The sequence below is a fragment of the Arachis hypogaea genome, chromosome 11 (assembly GCF_003086295.3).
Source record: "Arachis hypogaea cultivar Tifrunner chromosome 11, arahy.Tifrunner.gnm2.J5K5, whole genome shotgun sequence".
Taxonomy (NCBI): domain Eukaryota; kingdom Viridiplantae; phylum Streptophyta; class Magnoliopsida; order Fabales; family Fabaceae; genus Arachis; species Arachis hypogaea.
The window spans coordinates 19,908,733-19,930,234 of record NC_092046.1 but is presented as its reverse complement, the minus strand read 5'-3'; the positions used below and the strand labels follow the sequence as shown (position 1 = coordinate 19,930,234).

General features: G+C 36.4%; 1 non-coding gene across 1 annotated transcript; it reads left to right on the top strand.

The window, feature by feature from the left end:
* Positions 1-7,864: 7,864 nt before the first annotated feature.
* On the top strand, positions 7,865-7,972 carry LOC112725109 (small nucleolar RNA R71). Its single transcript, XR_003164237.1, has one exon. It is a non-coding gene; the product is annotated as a small nucleolar RNA R71 (small nucleolar RNA).
* Positions 7,973-21,502: the final 13,530 nt, after the last annotated feature.

Below are 21,502 nucleotides of genomic sequence, written 5' to 3'. Positions count from 1 at the left end.
AATATGCATTTCATCAGTGTCCCTGTTCATAAGCTTATTTTCCCTCATCTGATTAATCTCCATATCCCCCTTCATAGCATGAAGACCAACCTCCATGTTAGGTGCTCTCATATCTAGCCAAAACATCTCTTTATACCCTGTATATCCCAACTCCTTAAACAATGTCACCAGGTCAAAAAAGTTCACATAATCCAGGTCTAGCGGGGAAACCTCTTCACTTTTCCATGCATGTAGCACAGACCTCCCTCAGAATCATTCTGAAATCTTTCCCCATGATGAAACACCGAAATAATTAAATATTCAGACATCTGCGAAAATAAACATGCATAACAATCTGAGAATCATTTTTTCCTAAATTCACCACAGTCAAAATTAGTGGAATCTATTTCTAACTTTCTCTAATGTGTGCTTAAAATAATACATAATCAACCCTGATTAATCACGTTGGACATTTCTTAATTAGGTTTCGTGTTTTCTTTTTTCAGGGCCACAACTGAGTTGTAAAGCTCAATGGTGGTGTGTCAGAGTGAGTTAATAGGACCACAAAAGCAGAAGAAACAAAGAGGTCCATGGAGAAAGAGGCTTACCTAGACCGTCACAAGTACAATCAGTCAACTCCTCCAAGCGCCGTCAGTGCACCGTCAACCTCCGTCAATGACAACGACGTCAGCTTCGTCAATGCCCACCCCAATAACAACGTCAACACGACTCTCTAGCTCTCCAAGGTAAACAATGGTTACGAAGGTGAAAAACGTTCTCTCCTAGGGTTTACTAGTAATTCTGAAGGGTAAATGAAGGGTGGTGCACGGAATTGTGATCACACTTTTCACAACTCCGCACAACTAACCAGCAAGTCCACTGGGTCGTCCAAGTAATACCTTACGTGAGTAAGGGTCGATCCCACGGAGATTGTCGGCTTGAAGCAAGCTATGGTCATCCTGTAAATCTTAGTCAGGCGGATTCAAATGGTTATGAGATTTTGATAATTGAAAGATAAATAAAACATAAAATAAAATAAGATACTTATGTAATTCATTGGTGGGAATTTCAGATAAGCGTTTGGAGATGCTTTGTTGCTTCTGAACCTCTGCTTTCCTATTGTCTTCTTCCAATCATGCGTGCTCCTTTCCATGGCAAGCTGTATGATCCTCTCGGATGAAAAATACCAGGTACGGTTTCTGCACGGCTAATCAACTGTCGGATTTCTTGTCTCGGATGAAAAATACCAGGTACAGCTACCGCACGGCTAATCATCTGTCGGTTTTCACTAGCGTCAGAATAGGATCTCTCTATCCTTTTGCACACTGTCACTGCGCCCAACATTCGCGAGTTTGAAGCTCGTCACAGTCATCCCTTCCCAGATCCTACTCGGAATACCATAGACAAGGTTTAGACTTTTCGGATCTCAGGAATGCTGCCAATTGGTTCTAGCCTATACCACGAAGGTTCTAATCTCACGGATTCGGATGCTCTGTTGTCAGAAGAGGTGATGCAAATCGTGGATTAGAGACCCAAGAGATTATACTCCGGCTGTCGTCCAATGACTACGTTTAACATCATGTAGACCGCTTGTGGTTGTTAGGCACGCGGATCTTGGCTAAGCGAGTAATGAAGATAGTGGGTGATTGTCACGGGTCACCCCTTCATTCTGACTTAACTGAATTAAGTACAAGAGTATATCTTGGAGAAGAAGTAAGCGTGAATTGAAAGAGAAACAATAATACTTGCATTAATTCATGAAGAGCAGCAGAGCTCCGCACCTTAATCTATGAGGTGTAGAAACTCCACCGTAGAAAATACATAAGAGAAAGTAGTCTAAGCATGGCCGTGTGGCCAGCCTCCCATGTCTAAGGACTAAACGTCCATAGATTCCAAAGATGTAAAAGTGTGCGAATACAATAGTAAAAAGTGCTATTTATACTAAACTAGTTACTAAGAATTACAGAAATTGAGTAACTAAGTGCAGAGAGTGCATTGAGCTTTACACATGCATAGGCCTTTTCTGGAGTTAAACGCCAGCTTGGATGCCAGTTTGGGCGTTTAACTCCAGTTCTAGTGCCAGTTCCGGCGTTTTACGCCAGAAAAAGGGTTTCTGGCTGGCATTGAACGCCAGTTTGGGCCATCAAATCTCGGGTAAAGTATGGACTATTTTATATTTTTGGAAAGCCCAAGATGTCTACTTTTCAACTCAATTGAGAGCGCGCCAATTGGGCTTCTGTAGCACTAGAAAATCCACTTCGAGTGCAGGAGGGGCAGAATCCAACAGCATCTGCAGTCCTTTCTCATCCTCGGAATCAGACTTTTGCTCAGGTCCCTCAATTTCAGCCAAAAAATACCTAAAATTACAAAAAAACACAAAAACTCATAGTAAAGTCCAGAAATGTGATTTTTGCATAAAAATAATAAAAATATAATAAAAAGTAACTAAAACATACTAAAAACTATGTAAAAACAATGCCAAAAAGCGTATAAATTATTCGCTCATCACAACACCAAACTTAAATTGTTGCTTTTTTCCAAGCAACTAAAAACAAAATAGGATAAAAAAAAGAGAAAATACAATAAATTTCAAAATATCAATGAAGATTAGTTCCAATTAGATGAGCGGGACTAATAGCTTTTTGCTTCCGAACAGTTTTGGCATCTCACTTTATCCTTTGAAGTTCAGAATGATTGGCATCCATAGGAACTCAGAATTCAGATATTGTTATTGATTCTCCTAATTTAGTATCTTGATTCTTGAACACAGCTACTTTATGAGTCTTGGCCGTGACCCTAAACATTTTGTTTTCCAGTATTACCACCGGATACATAAATGCCACACACACATAACTGGGTGAACCTTTTCAGATTGTGACTCAGCTTTGCTAGAGTCCCCAGTTAGAGGTGTCCAGAGTTCTTAAGCACACTCTTTTTACTTTGGATCACGACTTTAACCACTCAGTCTCAAGCTTTTCACTTGGACCTTCATGACACAAGCACATGGTTAGGGACAGCTTGATTTAGTCGCTTAGGCCAGGATTTTATTCCTTTGGGCCCTCCTATCCATTAATGCTCAAAGTCTTGGATCCTTTTTTACCTTGCCTTTTAGTTTAAAGGGTTATTGGCTTTTTGCTCTTGCCTTTTGGTTTAAAGAGCTATTAGCTTTTTCTGCTTGCTTTTTCTTTTTCTTTCTTTATTTTTTTTGCATTTTTTCTGCAAGCTTTGTGTTTTTACTGCTTTTTCTTGCTTCAAAAATCAATTTTATGATTTTTCAGATTATCAATAACATTTCTCTTTTTTCATTATTCTTTCAATAGCCAACAATTTTAATTTTCATAAACTTCACTATAAAAAATATGCACTGTTCAAGCATTCATTCAGAAAACAAAAAGTATTGCCACCACATCAAAATAATTAAACTATTTTCAAGATAAAATTCAAAATTCATGTACTTCTTTTTCTTTTTCAGAAAATATTTTTCATTTAAGAAAGGTGAAAGATTCATGTAACATTCATAGCTTTAAGACATAGACACTAAACACTAATGATCATGTAATAAAGACACAAACATAGACAAAACATAAAGCATAGAAACGAAAACAGAAAAGAAAATAAACAAGGAGATTAAAGAAGGGGTCCACCTTAGTCAGGGTGGCTAGTTCTTCCTCTTGAAGATCCTATAGAGTGCTTGAGCTCCTCAATATCTCTTCCTTGCCTTTGTTGCTCCATGTTGGAATTCAATTCTCCTAAAGAGGTGTTGAGTTGCTCCCAATAGTTGTGTGGAGGGAAATGCATCCCTTGAGGCATCTCAGGGATTTCTTGATGAGGGACTTCCTCATGCTCTTGTTGAGGTCCATGAGTGGGCTCTCTTGTTTGCTCCATCCTCTTTCTAGTGATGGGCTTTTGAGATAAATCTCTCCATCTCTTATGACTCGGAGTTGGAAGCAACTGCCTTTCCTTTCCTCTTTCTAGAGGTTTCTCCGGCCTTAGGTGCCATTCGTGGTTATGGAAAGCAAAAAGCTGAGCTTTTCCACACCAAACTTAAAAGCTTTGCTCGTCCTCGAGCAAAATAAGATAGAAGGGAGTAGAAGAAGAATGATGCAATTAATTTTGAAAACTTATTACTGTATACAAGAAGAATTAAAAAGAGTTGAAAAGAATTTGAAAAGATATGTAAGTTTTGAAAACGTTTTGGAAGGAATTGAAAAGAATTGAAAAAGAATTAAAAAGAATTGGAACGATTATTAATTTTTGAAAATAGAGATTGAAAGATGAACGTTTAAAATATGTTTGATGCAAAAAATTATGAATTAAAACATGAAAAATTAAAAAAAAATTGCATTGGAAACAAAATTACCTCCCTTGTGTCATCCTGGCGTTTAACGCCCTCTTGACTGCCTCTTTGGGCGTTTAACGCCTAGCCAGATACCCTGGCTGGCATTAAACGCTAGGAATCCTTCTTTATTGGGCGTTTTTCTGAATGCCCAGAATGCTGCCATTTCTGGCGTTTAACGCCCAGAATACTGTCTGCATGGGCGTTAAATGCCCATTCTGCTATCCTCACTGGCGTTTAAACGCCAGTAAGCCTGTCCTCCAGGGTGTGCTATTTTTGATGCTATTTTTGATTCCGCTTTTAATTCTGCAGCTGTTTTTATGACTCCACATGATCATCAACCTAAAGAAAACATAACATGGCAATGGAAAACAAATGTCTATAAAAATAAATATAATTAAATAACATTGGGTTGCTTCCCAATAAGCGCTTCTTTAATGTCAATAGCTTGACAGTGAGCTCTTAGAGAGCTTCACAGAGACTCAGAGCTTAATGGTGGCCTCCCAACACCAAACATAGAGTTTGAATGCGGGGGCTCTGCTTGACTCTGTATTGAGAGAAGCTTTTCATGCTTTCTCTCCATGGTTACAAAGGAAGATCCTTGAGCCTTAAACACAAGGTAGTTGATAAACCATTATTTTATGATTTATATTATGTTTAATTGAGTGGTTTTATCAAGTCTTTACCCACTTATTCATATGATTAGCATGATATTACAATTCCTTCCCAAAATTGTTCCATGGTTGAAAACTTGCTTCCTAGAGATCTTTTAATTATGTATTTTTATTTCTCCTTTATACCATTCGATGCCGTGATCTGTGTGTTAAGTGTTTCAGGTTTCATAGGGCAGGAATGGCTTAGAGAATGGAGAGGAAGCTTGCAAAAATGGAAGGAACACAAGAAACTAAGGAGATGACCAGCGAACATTGACGCGAGCGCGTGCCACACGCGAACGCGCGGAATGGAGAAAATCGCAGCGACGCAAGCGCGTGCCTGACGCGAACGCGTGGATTGGAATCTGCACAAATGACGCGAACGCGTGACAAGGAAAATCGCTAAATGATGCGAACGCGTGGACGATGCGTACGCGTGACCTGCGCGATCTGCAGAAATAACAGAATACGCTAGGGACAGTTTTGTGCCGCGTTTTAACCCAGTTTTCGACCCAGAAACACAGATTAAAGCTAGGGAACATGCAGAGACTCAGCACGCACGCATCCATACACATTCAGATACATTCACATACATTGATATTAGGATTACTTTTAGTTTTAGATCTGAATCTAGATTCGCTTTGCATTCATAGTTTATGCTTTTGCTTTGGATTTTGGATGTTGAAGAATCATCACCTTCGTTGAAGTCACTACTTTAGTTTGTTTCCTTATTCCTTTACTTTTTTCAGTTGTTCATTAATCCTATTCAGATAACTATGTTGCATTTTGGATTTATTAATATATAGAGTTACTTTTATTGTTAATTAATTTTAAATCTCTATTTTATTTCATTTAATTATGTCTTCTTATATTTTTATGAGTATTAAATCCATGTCAATGGAGTAGATTTTCTACTTGACATGGGGGTTGATTAAGAGGAGACACTTGAGTTGGAATGCTCAAGTACTTAGTTGAATTGAACGTTGTTGGCTAATTCTGTACCTACTAATGCTAGACCTTCCCAAGGGAGAGGACTAGGATTTGCGGGTAAGAGTTAGCTTAATCACTTGACTTTCCTTTATTTAGTAAGGGTTAACTAAGTGAAAACAACAACCTCTTTACACTACACTTGAGAAGATCCCAACAAGGATAGAACTTCCGATTAATCATTCCCCCAGTCAAGGCTTTTTTATATTAATAATAATTCTTAGTTTTATTGCTTTAATTTACAATTATTTTAATTACTCATTATCCAACTCAACTTTCTTGAAAATTCCTGATTAATAAATTAGCACTCTTTCCTACAACTCGTTAGGAGACGACCTGTGACTCATACTCTCAGTATTTTTATTTCTAAAATTTGTGACACCCTTTTTAAATTGGTGAGGCGGATCTTAGCTGGTTAAGAGCTATACGTGCAACGCTATTCTCTTATTTAAAATCTCTTAATTGGCCTAACTTCTGCCACGCATCAGTAGTCCTCATTCAGTTGCAGGACTAACTCTCCTTTGTCCACATCAATCACAGCTCTTACTGTGGCTAGGAAGGGCCTTCCAAGGATAATGGATTCATCCTCATCCTTCCCAGTGTCTAGGATTATGAAGTCAGTAGGGATGTACAGGCCTTCAACCTTCACTAAGACATCCTTTACAAGTCCATAAGCCTGTTTAATTGATTTATCTGCCATCTCTAGTGAGATTCTTGCAGTTTGTACCTCAAAAATCCCTAGTTTCTCCATTACAGAGAGTGGCATGAGGTTTATTCCTGACCCCAGGTCATACAGAGCCTTCTCAAAGGTCATGGTGCCTATGGTACAAGGTATTAAGAACCTTCCAGGATCCGGTTTCTTCTGAGGTAATTTCTATTGAACCAAGGCATTTAGTTTCATGATTGCTCCTTGATACCGAGCAATTTGCTCTTCAACAATATCTTCATCCTCTTCAGAGGAAGAATACTCATCAGAGCTCATGAATGGTAACAGTAAGTTCAGTGGAATCTCTATGGTCTCTGTATGAGCCTTAGATTCCTTTGGTTCCTCATTAGGGGACTCCTTAGTGGTCAGTGGACGTCCATTGAGGTCTTCCTCACTGGGAATCACTGCCTCTTCCTCCTTTATAGGTTCATCCACTTTGGATATATTGATGGCCTTGCACTCTCTCTTTGGATTCTCTTCTGTATTGCTTGAGAGAGTACTAGGAGGATTTCAGTAACTCTTTTACTCAGCTGACCCACTTGTGCCTCCAAATTTCTGATGGAGGACCTTGTTTCAGTCATAAAACTGAGAGTAGTCTTAGATAGATCAGAGACTATGGTTGCTAAGTCAGAGAGGCTCTGCTTAGAATTCTCTGTCTGTTGCTGAGAAGATGATGGAAAAGGCTTGCTATTGCCAAACCTATTTCTCCCACCATTATTATTATTGAAGCCTTGTTGAGGCTTTTCTACTGATCCTTCCATGAGAAATTTGGATGATTTCTCCATGAAGGATTATAGGTGTTTCCATAGGATTCTCCCATGTAATTCACCTCTTCCATTGCAGGATTCTTAGGGTCATAAGCTTCTCCTTCAGAGGAAGCTTCTTTAGTACTGCCGGATGCAGCTTGCATACCAGTCAGATTCTGAGAAATCATATTGACTTGCTGAGTCAATATTTTATTCTGAGCCAATATGGCATTCAGAGTATCAATCTCAAGAACTCCTTTCTTCTGAGTCATCCCATTATTCACAGGATTTCTTTCAGAAGTATACATGAACTAGTTATTTGCAACCATTTCAATGAGTTCCTGGCTTCTGTAGGAGTTTTTTTTAGATGAAGAGATCCATCAGCAGAGTGGTCCAATGACATCTTGGACAATTCAGACAGACCATCATAGAATATACATAAGATGCTCCATTCTGAAAGCATGTCAGAAGGACACCTTCTGATCAATTGCTTGTATCTTTCCCAAGCTTCATAGAGGGATTCACCTTCCTTCTGTCTGAAGGTTTGGACTTCCACTCTAAGCTTGCTCATCTTTTGAGGTGGAAAGAATTTGACCAAGAAAGCATTGACCAATTTTTTCCAAGAGTTCAGGCTTTCTCTAGGTTGTGAGTCCAACCATATCCTAGCTCTGTCTCTTACAGCAAAGAGAAAAAGTATAAGTCTGTAGACCTCGGGATCAACCCCATTGGTCTTAACAGTATCACAGATTTGCAAGAATTCAGTTACGAACTGATGAGGATCTTCCAATGGAAGTCCATGATACTTACAATTTTGCTGCATTAGAGAAACTAATTGAGGCTTAAACTCAAAGTTGTTTGCTCCAATGGCAGGAATTGAGATGCTTCTTCCATAGAAGTTGGAAGTTGGTGTAGTAAAGTCACCAAGCATCTTCCTTGCATCTCTAGCATTGTTGTTGGGTTCAGCTGCCATGTCTGCTTGTTTTTCGAAATTTTTTGTAAGGCCCTCTCCGGAGTGTTGTGCTTTAGCTTTTCTTAACTTCCTCTTGAGAGTCCTTTCAGGTTCAGGATCAGCTTCAACAAGAATGTCTTTATCCATGTTCCTGCTCATATGAAAAAGAAGAGAGCAGAAAAGGAGAGGAATCCTCTATGTCACAGTATAGAGATCCCTTTATGTGTCAGAGGAAAAGAAAAATAGAATGAAGAAGGAAGAAGAAGAAATTCGAACACACAGAGAGAGAGAGAGGGTTCGAATTATTAGATGAGTAGAAGAGAAGTGTTAGTAAATAAATAAAATAAATAGAAAGAGATGAGAGAGAGAGAGAGAGAGTATTCGAATATTAATTAAAAGAAAAGAAAAATATTTTTGTTTTTATTTTAATTATAAGTTAGAATTTGAAATTTAAGAAAAGAAATAAAAGCAAATTGAAAACTAAATAAATTAATTAATTAAAAGGATTTTTGAAAAATTTGTTAGTTAGTTTTTCGAAATTAATGAGAGAGAAAAGTAGTTAGGTGGTTTTGAAAAAGATAAGAAATAGTAAACTTTTTAAAATTAAAACAAACAAGTCAAGTAGTTAGTTGAAAAAGATTTGAAAATAAATTTTGAAAAGATAAGAAGTTAGAAAAAGATTTTAAAATTAAAATTTTAAAAAGATATGATTGAAATTTATTTTGAAAAATAATTGAAAAAGAAATTAAAAAGATTTGATTTTTAAAATTAAAGTTGATGACTTGACTAACAAGAAACTAAAAGATATGATTCTATAATTTATAGATTGAACTTTTCTTAACAAAAAAGTATCAAACTTGAAATTTTTGAATCAAAACATTAATTGTTAGCAAGGATTTTGAAAATGTGAAATAAAAATAAGAAAAAGATTTTGAAAAATTTATTTAAGAAATTCGAAAATGTTAAGAAGGAAAATGAAAAAGATTTGATTTTTGAAAAAGATTTGAAAAGATAAAATTTTTAAATTGAAATTTTTACTTGACTAACAAGGAACAACTAAATTTTAAAACATTTTGACTAAGTCAACCCAAAATTTCGAAATTTATGAGTAAAATAAGGAAAATATATTATTTTTGATTTTTGAATTTTTAAATGAGAGATAAAAACAACAAAATGAAAAAAAACATAAAAATTTAAGATCAAAACAACTAATGCATGCAAGAACACTTTGAATGTCAAGATGAACGCCAAGAACACTTTGAAGATCATGATGAACATCAAGAACATATTTTTTGAAAATTTTTAAGAAAAAAAACACATGCAAGACACCAAACTTAGAAATTTTTAATATTTAGACACTATGAATTTGAAAATGCATATGAAAAACAACAAAAAACACAAAACAAGAAAATCACAAGATTAAACAAAGAAAATCATCAAGAACATTTACTTGAAGATCAAGAAAGAACACATGATGAATTTTCGAAAATCTAAGAAAAATTTAAAACATGCAGTTGACACCAAACTTAAAATTTGACACTAGACTCAAACAAGAAACACAATTTTTTTGGTTTTATGATTTTATTAAAATTTTTCTTTGCATTTTTTCGAAAATAAAAATAAAAAACTTAAATATAAAATAAAATTACCCAATCTAAGCAACAAGATGAAGCGTCAGTTGTTCAAACTCGAACAATCCCCAACAACGGTGCCAAAAACTTGGTGCATGGAATTGTGATCACACTTTTCACAACTCCGCACAACTAACCAGCAAGTGCACTGGGTCGTCCAAGTAATACCTTACGTGAGTAAGGGTCGATCCCACGGAGATTGTCGGCTTGAAGCAAGCTATGGTCATCCTGTAAATCTTAGTCAGGCGGTTTCAAATGCTTGTGAGGTTTTGATAATTGAAAGATAAATAAAACATAAAATAAAATAAGATACTTACGTAATTCATTGGTGGGAATTTCAGATAAGCGTTTGGAGATGCTTTGTTGCTTCTGAACATCTGCTTTCCTATTGTCTTCTTCCAATCATGCGTGCTCCCTTCCATGGCAAGCTGTATGATCCTCTCGGACGAAAAATATCAGGTACGGTTTCTGCACGGCTAATCAACTGTCGGATTTTTCGTCTCGGATGAAAAATACTAGGTACAACTATCGCACGGCTAATCATCTGTCGGTTCTCACTAGCGTCGGAATAGGATCTCTCTATCCTTTTGCACACTGTCACTGCGCCCAACATTCGTGAGTTTGAAGCTCGTCACAGTCATCCCTTCCCAGATCCTACTCGGAATACCACAGACAAGGTTTAGACTTTTCGGATCTCAGGAATGCTGCCAATTAGTTCTAGCCTATACCACGAAGGTTCTAATCTCATGGATTTGGATGCTCTGTTGTCAGGAGAGGCGATACAAATCGTGGATTAGAGACCCAAGAGATTATACTCTGGCTGTCGTCCAATAACTACGTTGAACATCATATAGACCGCTTGTGGTTGTCAGGCACGCGGATCTTGGCTAAGCGAGTAATGAAGATAGTGGGTGATTGTCACGGGTCACCCCTTCATTCTAACTTAACTGAATTAAGTACGAGAGTATATCTTGGAGAAGAAGTAAGCGTGAATTGAAAGAGAAACAATAGTACTTGCATTAATTCATGAAGAACAGCAGAGCTCCGCACCTTAATCTATGAGGTATAGAAACTCCACCGTAGAAAATACATAAGAGAAAGTAGTCTAAGCATGGCCGTGTGGCCAGCCTCCCATGTCTAAGGACTAAACGTCCATAGATTCCAAAGATGTAAAAGTGTGCGAATACAATAGTAAAAAGTGCTATTTATACTAAACTAGTTACTAAGGATTACAGAAATTGAGTAACTAAGTCCAGAGAGTGCATAAATCCACTTCCGGGGCCCACTTGATGTGTGCTTGGGCAGAGCATTGAGCTTTACACGTGCATAGGCTTTTTCTGGAGTTAAATGCCAACTTGGATGCCAGTTTGGGCGTTTAACTCCAGTTCTGGTGCTAGTTCCGGCGTTTTACGCCAGAAAAGGATTTCTGGCTGGCGTTGAACGCCAGTTTGGGCTATCAAATCTCGAATAAAGTATGGACTATTATAAATTTCTGGAAATCCCAAGATGTCTAGTTTCCAATGCAATTGAGAGCGCGCCAATTGGGCTTCTGTAGCCCCAGAAAATCCACTTCGAGTTCAGGAGGGTCAGAATCCAACAGCATCTGCAGTCCTTTCTCAGCCTCTGAATCAGACTTTTGCTCAGGTCCCTCAATTTCAGCCAGAAAATACCGAAAATTACAGAAAAACACACAAACTCATAGTAAAGTCCAGAAATGTTATTTTTGAATAAAAATTAATAAAAATATAATAAAAAGTAACTAAAACATACTAAAAATTATGTAAAAATAATGCCAAAAAGGGTATAAATTATCCGCTCATCAAAGGGTTTTTTAAGGAATGGCACACTATGAATTAAACGTTTTTGGCACCTCCCCTCAAAACGACCACGTTTTATGTTGACGTGGACTCGGACAACTAACCCCCTGACCATTTCAGTAGTCCACGTATGCAGCAATCGTCCACGTCAGCCAGCTCACAGACGCTCACCGTGCCAGCTCAGCATTTTCTGTTCATTCTTGCCGGAGATTCAGCCTCAAAGACTGGCTTGTGGACGGAGGCATGGGACAGAGATCGAAGTGGATTACAATATTCGTCAGGGGTTGCTTTGTCATTGTGCGAAATGGTCAGGGGCCGGGTTTGTAGTTCACTACTTTAGCAAACACTCAAATTGATCATTAAAAATTTGTATGAAAAGAATAAATAAGTCATTGACTTTTTGATCCACTGATATTTAAGTTCTTGAAAATTTGAAAATATATTTAAGTTACTGAACTTTTTTAAAATGTGGATATATCAATTTCTCATGTTCACTTGGGTCTGTCAGACCCAACAGAAAAACCAAATGTGACTCTCGTTGTACTGACCTAGTTGATACGGATGCACACGTGAGAAAGTTTTTAAAATGGAACAAATTAGACCCAGGGATCAATGTATCCAAATTTTAAAAAAGTCAAAGACTTATATATATATATATATATATATATATATATATATATATATGGAGCTCAGTTCCGCGACAGATTATTCCTTAATCTGTCGGGTTGGGAGATACCGTTTGGGTAAACCAAAAATTTTTTTTAAAATTCTGAGAGATTTAAATGGTCCACGAACCAAAAAGTTAGGAATCCATTTGTTTTTTTTTCAAAACTTTTAACTAAGATATTTTAATTTTTAATAAATTTTATTTTTTATAAATTCTTGATAGTTATTTCCATAAAACAAAATGAGTTCTCCATTTAAAAATAGGATTAATTAGTCTGATAATAATATTTTTTAGAATAATAATAAAACTAAAGTGTTCGATCTAAAATTTGTTAAAAACTAATTAAAGTGTTTACTCAAGAAAATAATGCGAGTTAAAACTAAAATTTTATAAATTTAAATAGTAAAAACTTATTCGCAGTTATTTTTATACAAAATTAATAATTAAAAATTATTAAATAATTTAATAATTTAATAATTATTATCTAATAATTTTTAATTATTAACTCTACACAAAAATATCTTATGAGTTTTTATCTATTTATATTCTTGTTATGGAAGGTGCCAATAGTTCATGACAAGCACACAATAATTGATGTGTAAAAATACAAAAATACTATTTACACATTAAAATTAATTATTAAAATAAATTATTATATATTATTTATATATAAATATATACATGTAAGTTAACTTATTTTTATGTGTATTTTGTATTTTAATATACATTCTATTCTAATAATTAATTTTACTACTGAATTTGGTATAAGTCTAAAATAATTGATAGAAATAAAAATAAAAAAAAAATACTAAAGGATCGAATCAGTCCAATTTTTTAATACTAAAAGAACAAAAAATAATGAATCCCAATAGCCTAAATTTACTTTCTTTAGTATTTATTTATTACTTAATACATTAAAGAAAGCAAAAAATAGTAAATTTTGATTTTTTATTAATTTTTTTAATAATTATACTATGTGTATATTAAAATTAGTTACTAAAATTAATTATTAGTATAAAATATATGATAAAATATAAATATATATTAAAAATAAATTAAATCACACATATATTCATATATAAATATATTAATGACTAATTTTAATAACTGATATTAGTATATAAATAATGTTTTTAATTTTTTAATTATCAAAGTTTTCCAAACAATAAATTCTATCACCTCTACTGCTGTACCTCTAGCATCAATAATGAGCATCTTTTAGTCGCTCGCTAATAATGCGCTGCACAATAGTCAATAGTTGGTGAACTACAGAATAAATAAATGGAAAAAGCATAATAAATCGGGTATGTCATATTTAGTTTTTTTAGATATTGGATAAGAGTGGGTGTAATTTTTTAATATTAGAAATTATGATATTTTACAAAATTTTGGGAGGTGTAGAATTTGTAGAGGATGGATAGTCAGATTAATTGTTTTTTAATTTATAAAGACAATACGTAAATTACGTATTATATTATTTTAATATTAAATTATAATACACAGGTTACATATTGTAAATATATAATTGTTAGTGCTTATAAATCCACAATTATTAGTGCAATACGTGTTTTGTGCTTGCACAGTGTAGCTTCTCCATAACACTGTAAAATTTTATTTTTTGTAATATTAATGTAAAATTCTATTCACTCCTTAATATTAAAATAAAAAATCCTTATTAATTCGTTACTCAAATCCTGACCCACAACGCACATATCTCGGAACCTGGTATAACTGGCAGAGATACCTTCTCTAACAACCTTGCCATTCAAACCATTACTATCCCAACAAATTCGGATAGACTCCGTTAAACCAGCAACAAAGATACTAATAAACCTGATACGAATAACAAACCAAACAATATATATACTAGTAAGCTACTAGTTTAGAGGTATGCAATACATTCAGTTTTACTCTGAATTACTTTACACTCTTTCTTACTTGAGCATTGAAGTCCCTTTGCAAGTGCCCAATGCCGCCTCCCCAGCAAGCAGACGACGTTCCATCCTTCTGCTCCAAGGAAGGCTGGTCTGAATTCTAGCAGGACGAGCTATACCTCGGAGCGCCCGGATCCACACAGGAACATTTGGTTCCCACCGTGGGGCCTGGATATTTCTAACCCCACAACTCTTTATTCTGCACATTTTTTTTTTCTTTGCAGGACACAGCACATGGCGGACGAGCACAGTCATGCTCCCTCGAATACTAAGCAGGCCGAGGTCCTGGCAATCAATGAGGCCCTCAGGGCTGAGAACCAGAGAATGGATGAACTCTTACGCCAGAGGCAGTACGACCATAGCAAAGGGGGAGAACACAAAAACACGAAAAACAAGGACAACAACGATAAGCATACGTCAGAGACCAAACAAACTATACCTAATCCCCCAAAGACAACCACCAAAAGAATGAACCCCTTCACAAAGGAAGTTATGAGCTTTGAAATGCCTCAAAAACTTTACCCTGCCTTCAACTCTAAAACCCTACCAAAGGAATAGGAGACCCAAACGTCCACGTCACCAAATTCCATGCCATGATGCTTATGAACAAAGAATCCGACCCGATCCTATGCCGCACTTTTCCAACCTTTCTGGATGGAGCTGCCTTAATTTGGTTCTCCAACCTCCCTGAAGGTTCCATCTCAAAATTTGATGAGCTGGCCGACCAGTTCGTCAATCACTTCGCCACATCCAAAATATACGTCCACAATTCTAATTACCTGAGCACCATCAAACAAGGGCCGAATAAAAGCCTGAAAGACTACATAACCAGGTTCATCGAAGCAACCAATGAGATACCCAATCTAAACCCTGAAGTCCATCTACACGCCCTAAAGAGCGGTCTACGCCAAGGAAAATTCCAAGAATCTATAGTCATAGCAAAATCGAAGACCCTGTCCTTAATTTGAATCCTTGATTAGTTTAGACTAGTGAGAGTGTTCATGATTTAAGTGTGGGGAAGTTGGGTTTGGAAATATTTGGTTTGAGAATTGGGTGTTGTATATTCTTGTGAAAATGTGCAAACCAATAGTTGAGCATATATTCTTGCATTCAATATCTTAATCGTATGCATTGAGAAAAACAAAAGAAAAGAAAAAAAAGAAAAAAAGGAAAAAAAGAAAAGAAAAAAGAGAAAATAATAGAAGAGGACAAAATGCCCCAAAGTAAATAGTGATAGCAATACATATGTACTGTACTCGAAATTAGGATGCATGAATATGTGGAAAACATGGTTAATGGATAGTTAGGTTTTGTATTTTGATTACATGGATTGTCCTAAGTTAGGTGGAAAGTTTGGGTTAATTAAGGATTCAGATTTTAGTCCACTTGACCAAATACAATCCTACCTTGACCCTAACCCCATTACAACCCTTAAAAGACCTCTTGATATGTGTATTTGTGCACCAAATTATTTGTTGATTGGTAGAAGAAGACCAAGCCTTAGAAAGCAAGGTTAGTAGAGAATTGAGAGAATCGAACCTTAAACACTTGAGTGATTAGAGTGTATACACTTTCGGTGAGGGTTCGATGCTCGATTCTTTGTTTCCGACTTTCATGAGCTATTTTCTTTTGCAAGTCTACTTGTACTTTATTTTGAGATTTAAATTAGTGGAATCCAGTTTATATTTATTTTTGGAGAAATTATTTAGTTTTAAACCAAGTAGAAAAGAGCATTTTACATTTAGTTGCATTCATATAGATAGGTTGTATTTCATAAGTTTTACCATTCCTCTTCACTCCTTTATAGCTTCTCTTGAGCTTAGCATGAAGACATGCTAATGTTTAAGTGTAGGGAGATTGATAAACCCCATTTTTAGGGTTTATCTTGTGCTTAATTTAGTATATTTTATCCATTATTCTCACACTTATTCATATAATTCGCATGTTTTACATTTTTCTTCCTAATTTTGTACTATGATTGAAATAAAACATGCTTCTTTGGCCTAAAATTTGCTAATTTTAATCCCATCTTATTACTATTCGATGCCGTGATATGTTTGCTGAGAATTTTGAGGGTTTATAGGGCAGGAATGACTTAAAGGACAGCAAAAGTGGAAGAAACGCAAGAAAATGATGTTTTGAGAAGCTGGTAGCGATGCGTACGCGTGGGCGACGCGTACGCGTGACATGACGCGTACGCGTGGACGACGCATACGCGTGACAGAGCGTCATGTGCTGCATTACATAGAAGACGCTGGCGGCGATTTCTGGGCTATTTTTGGCCCAGTTTCAAGCCCGAAAACACAGATTAGAGGCTGCAGAGTGGGGGGATCAATCATACACACCTCATTATTCACACATTAGGTTTTAGATGTAGTTTTTTAGAGAGAGAGGCTCTCTCCTCTCTCTAGGTTTTAGGGTTTTTAGCTTTAGTTCTTCTCAATTTCAGATTTCTATTATACTTTAATTTAGTTTTCTTCTACTCTTAATTGTTCTAGTACTTTAGTTCATCTATCTCTCTTGTTGATCTCTTTATTTAGTTTATGAATTCTCATGTTAGATTTGATTTCCTTTTTTATGCAATTTGAGATATTTCATGTTTATTGCTTCTTCCGTTAATTGTTATCGTTGATTTTGCAATTGTTGGTTTTAGATTTTACATTCTCTTATTGCTTTTCTATGCTTTGATTCTGTGCCTTCTAAGTATTTGATAAAATGTCTGGTTGGATTTTAAATTAGCTTTTTATGTTCTTAGCTTAGATTGAGTAAATTGGAGACTCTTGAATTGTCAAAGTCTCTTGTTGTTTGGTGATTGGAAGTTGCTAGTTGGCTTGAGCCTCACTAACTCTAGTCTTTGATTAGGACTTGTAAACTCAATTTGAATTGCTCACTTGACTTACCTTCAAGTGTTAGAGGTTAACTTAGTGAGAGCAAAAGGAAATTACCATCACAAGTGACTATGATAATGGGGATAGGAATTCCAATAATCAATCCTTGCTAGGACTTTTCTTAATTATTAGTTTATTTTCTTGTCATTTTACTTTCTTATTCCTTATTTCAAAACCCAAAAAGATACAATCTCATAACCAATTATAAGTATACTTCCATGCAATTTCTTGAGAGACGACTCGAGGTTTAAATACTTCGGTTTATTTTTATTGGGTTTGATTTAGTGACATACAAATTAAATTTGATTGAGGTTTAATTGTCGGTTTAGATCTATACTTGCAACGCAATTATTTTTGTGAAATTCTTTGCCGACTATTTTTCCCCATCAATACATTGCCAGGGAATTGCAAACGTGTGCCTTATTATTGGTTATTGTATATATTTACCTTTTGCTTGTTTGTTAGCTTTTGTTAGATTTAAGACTTTGTTGCTTAATTTTATTAGTTTTTATTTTTATTTGCTACTATGAATTCTCACCCTCTTGGCTATGAGTTTGGTTCAAATTAAGTTGTAGGGAATGGAAGCTACAATGAGAACATGCATCAAGGATGGGACAATCAAAGATGGGAGGAGCCACAAGGATTTGATCAACCCTCTTGGCAACAACCCCCACCAACCGACTCTGAGCTCAACATAGCTTTGAACCACTATACTCACAAGCCTCATCCTACCAAACACTTTCATATGATCCTAACCCATATCCACCATACCAACCACTCTATGAGCCATATGAACCATACATAGAGCCACCCCAATTCTAACCCAACTACTCCCAAGAACCACCACCTCAATATATACCACCTCCAATGTATGGAAATTTTCAACCACAAGATGAATTTTCTTTTCCACCACAACCCTCCATAGGGGAATGTCCATATCCATCAACCCAAGAGCCATATGATCTTAATCATGTTAGCCAAGCAGAACAAGAGTCAAGGGATCGTCTCAAGAAAACACTGGATCAACTTCAAGCAACCATTCATCAAATGGAGCGAGAGGAAAGCCAAAAAGCACACGAAGCTCTCATGGCTAACATATCTCAACTTGAGAACGAGGGATTGAAGTGTGTTGTACAACAAGTGGAAAAGATGGAGAGTGTTGAACCGCCATATCCTTATCATGATGAACCACCCTCCTATCATGAACCTTTCCTCCCAAGAAATGAACCTTCATATCCACCCCAATCTCCAATGGATGACACTCTAAGTGTTCTTCTTCAAGAGTAAAAAGAGATGCAAAGGATGACACAAGAGTTCATAGCTACCTTGACCGAGGTAGTAGATAATTTAGCCTCACTACACTTTAACACTCAAAGTACTCCCATGGCTACATGTGGAGAATCAATAGAAGAGCGTAGCATGAAGGAGACATTAGAAACTCCGGTGGACAATGAGAAATGTGACTTTGTATTGGAACAAGTGGAGGAAGCCGTAATAGTTGAAGAGGAAGAAGTGGTTGAAGACTTAGGAGATGCTGAACCTCCATGGGAATCTAGAGTTGTAGAGTATTCCTCCAAGAAGCTTGAAATTAATGTCAAGGAGGTTAGTGCATAACCTCCATGGCATATTCCCTATGAAGAATTGGACGGGATAGATCAAGAAGCAAGTTCCCTTGGTGATGATAATCATGAATCAAGTCTTCCTAGTGATGAATCTACATCCACAATTGAACTCCTTGGGTATGAAGAACCTTCTCCGAGTGAGTTTAAGAATGATGTGGAAGTGGAAGTCCTTCGAAAAGGATGGACGGGAGTTGAATATGCTTTGTCAAGATCGTTGGAGACTTCTCTACCTAGGTTGCCATCTACTCCTTCATTTGAGTGGGTAAGACTTATCTTTATTCGCTTTACTGTCCCACTTGAGTATGGTATTCTTGAAACTGATGGTCAACTTAGGAAGCTTTGTGGAATTAAGCGTAAGAGAAGGATGTTTAGTGGTTGGATTTGCAAATCAAGGCTCATCAAGGTTGATATTTCAAGAGCTAGGTGCAAGGGTGGGACTAGTGAACATTTGGTTGGATCTAAGAGAAGAGTTTGGTATTGCATTGAGAATTCGGATTGCTTGCCACCCGATTGGAACAATGATGATCCGCTTAAAGACGGGTGTAGAAACAAGATTTGGGATCCGGGTATACAAGAGGATCAATTTTGGGAGTTCAAAGCTTGTGAAGAACTTCATCAAGGCTTGGCGAATTCACTTGGGAATGTTGAAGCTTATTGGAAGTCCAAGCGTTGGTGGAAGTTTCAAGATGAGTTCAAGCGCAAGCCACCATGACAAGGAGCTCACAAAATGTCCAACTTAAGGACAATAAATAAAAGTGCTACGTGGTAGACAACCCACCATATGATCTTCCTTTTTATTAGTTTTCTTTTATTTCTGTCAGTGTTAATTTCCAATTCTGCATGTTCACCCTTATTTTGCTTTATATTAAAAAAAAAGCACTCGACGCGTAAGCGTCGATGACGCACACGCGTCATATGTAGGTTCGCTCTCAATTGAAACAGACAAAGAGTTGTGCTGGAACGACGCGGGAGGGGTGGCTGGCGCACAAGTCATCCCACGCGTACGCGTGACTCACATGTACGCGTCACTTGCAAATTTTGCCAATCTACGCGTAAGCGTCAGCGACGCGTACGCGTGGGGTGGAAAACGGCGTTATTGGTGAAATGAACAGAGAGTTGGGCTGCCACAGTGCTGGAATCGTGCGAGTAGTCACACGTCAGTGTTCGTTTTTGGCCATCCACGCGTACGCGTGGACGACGCTTACGCGTCGCATGGCTATTTCAGTTTTCACGCGCACGCGTGATGTATGTGCACATGTCACGTCCGATTTCTGTTTTCCATTTCTTTCTTCTTTCCTCTCTCCTTTCTCCTTCTTTCTTCTTCCTTTCTTACTTTCTTCTTCATTTCTTTAAATTCTCATTCTTATTCTCTTTCAATTTCTTTTACTTATTGCATTTGCATACTTTCATTCATTGCATTTTAACTTTGTACATATTTTTATTTTCTTTTCTAAGTTTATTATTTTTCCATTAGTGTTAAATGTTCTTCTTCAACTGTTGCATCTTTTCTTGCATTATTTTGGTGCTTCGTGACTTGTTTTATATTGTTGGATATTATTATTCATAGGTCAATGCTAATTTTTATGACACTTGTATTCCTTTTGCATTGACATAAATTTATATTGGCTTTCATGACCTACTCTCTCTCCCCATTGTTGTAATTTTTGCAATATTGATATGCCATTTGCTTCTACTGCTTTCTCACTTGCATGTTGTAGCTACCATGTAGTTAAGACCCTCATTATTTGGCATTAACCCACCCATATTTTATTTGTTTTCTTATCTTTGTTTCTGGGTTACTTTTCTTTCTTTTTCTCTTCTTTCAGGATGGTCACCAAGAAGGAAAACGGAAGACTCCTAAATGGGGCAATAGACGAGTCCATCTGCACAATCTTTGGGGAAAAACATTAGTTGTAGCCACCCGTCCACTTGCACATCTTAGCATGCACCGAGGACGGTGCAATCTTTAATTGTGGGGAGATCGATACTGACTTCTGTGGGTTAGTTACTTTCTTCCTCAACACCAATGTTTAATTTTCTTTGTTAAATTAATTGTTGCATTTGCATGTTTGATTGCATGTTTGTTTGATTTTGTGCATATATGTACTACTTGGTTGAAGTGATGAATTCTTGTTCAAGAAACTTTTTCATGGCATTTCACTAATTTGAACTAAAATTTCTGTTAAACTTGTTTGAAGAATTTTATTTTGGAACATCGTTTAGAGCTCGAACACACAGAACCAATGAGATTTTGAGCCTATTTGATTGATTTCATCTTATCAACCAATGTTTTATTTTGGTGTGTGTTGTTCTCTATGAAATTGTGATCTTTGTCTTGCTTAATTCTATATTTCCATTGTTTGATGTATGCATGCACTTATATAATTGAGGCCTTGTTTCACTAAGCTTACATACCTATATGGCCTTAACCTTTTCATTACTTTTAACCCCATTTATTCTTTACTTTAGCTCATCACTAACTCTAAGTGGAAAACAATAATGTCCTTCATTTGAATCCTTGATTAGCTTAGACTAGTGAGAGTGTTCATGATTTAAGTGTGGGGAAGTTGGGTTTGGAAACATTTGG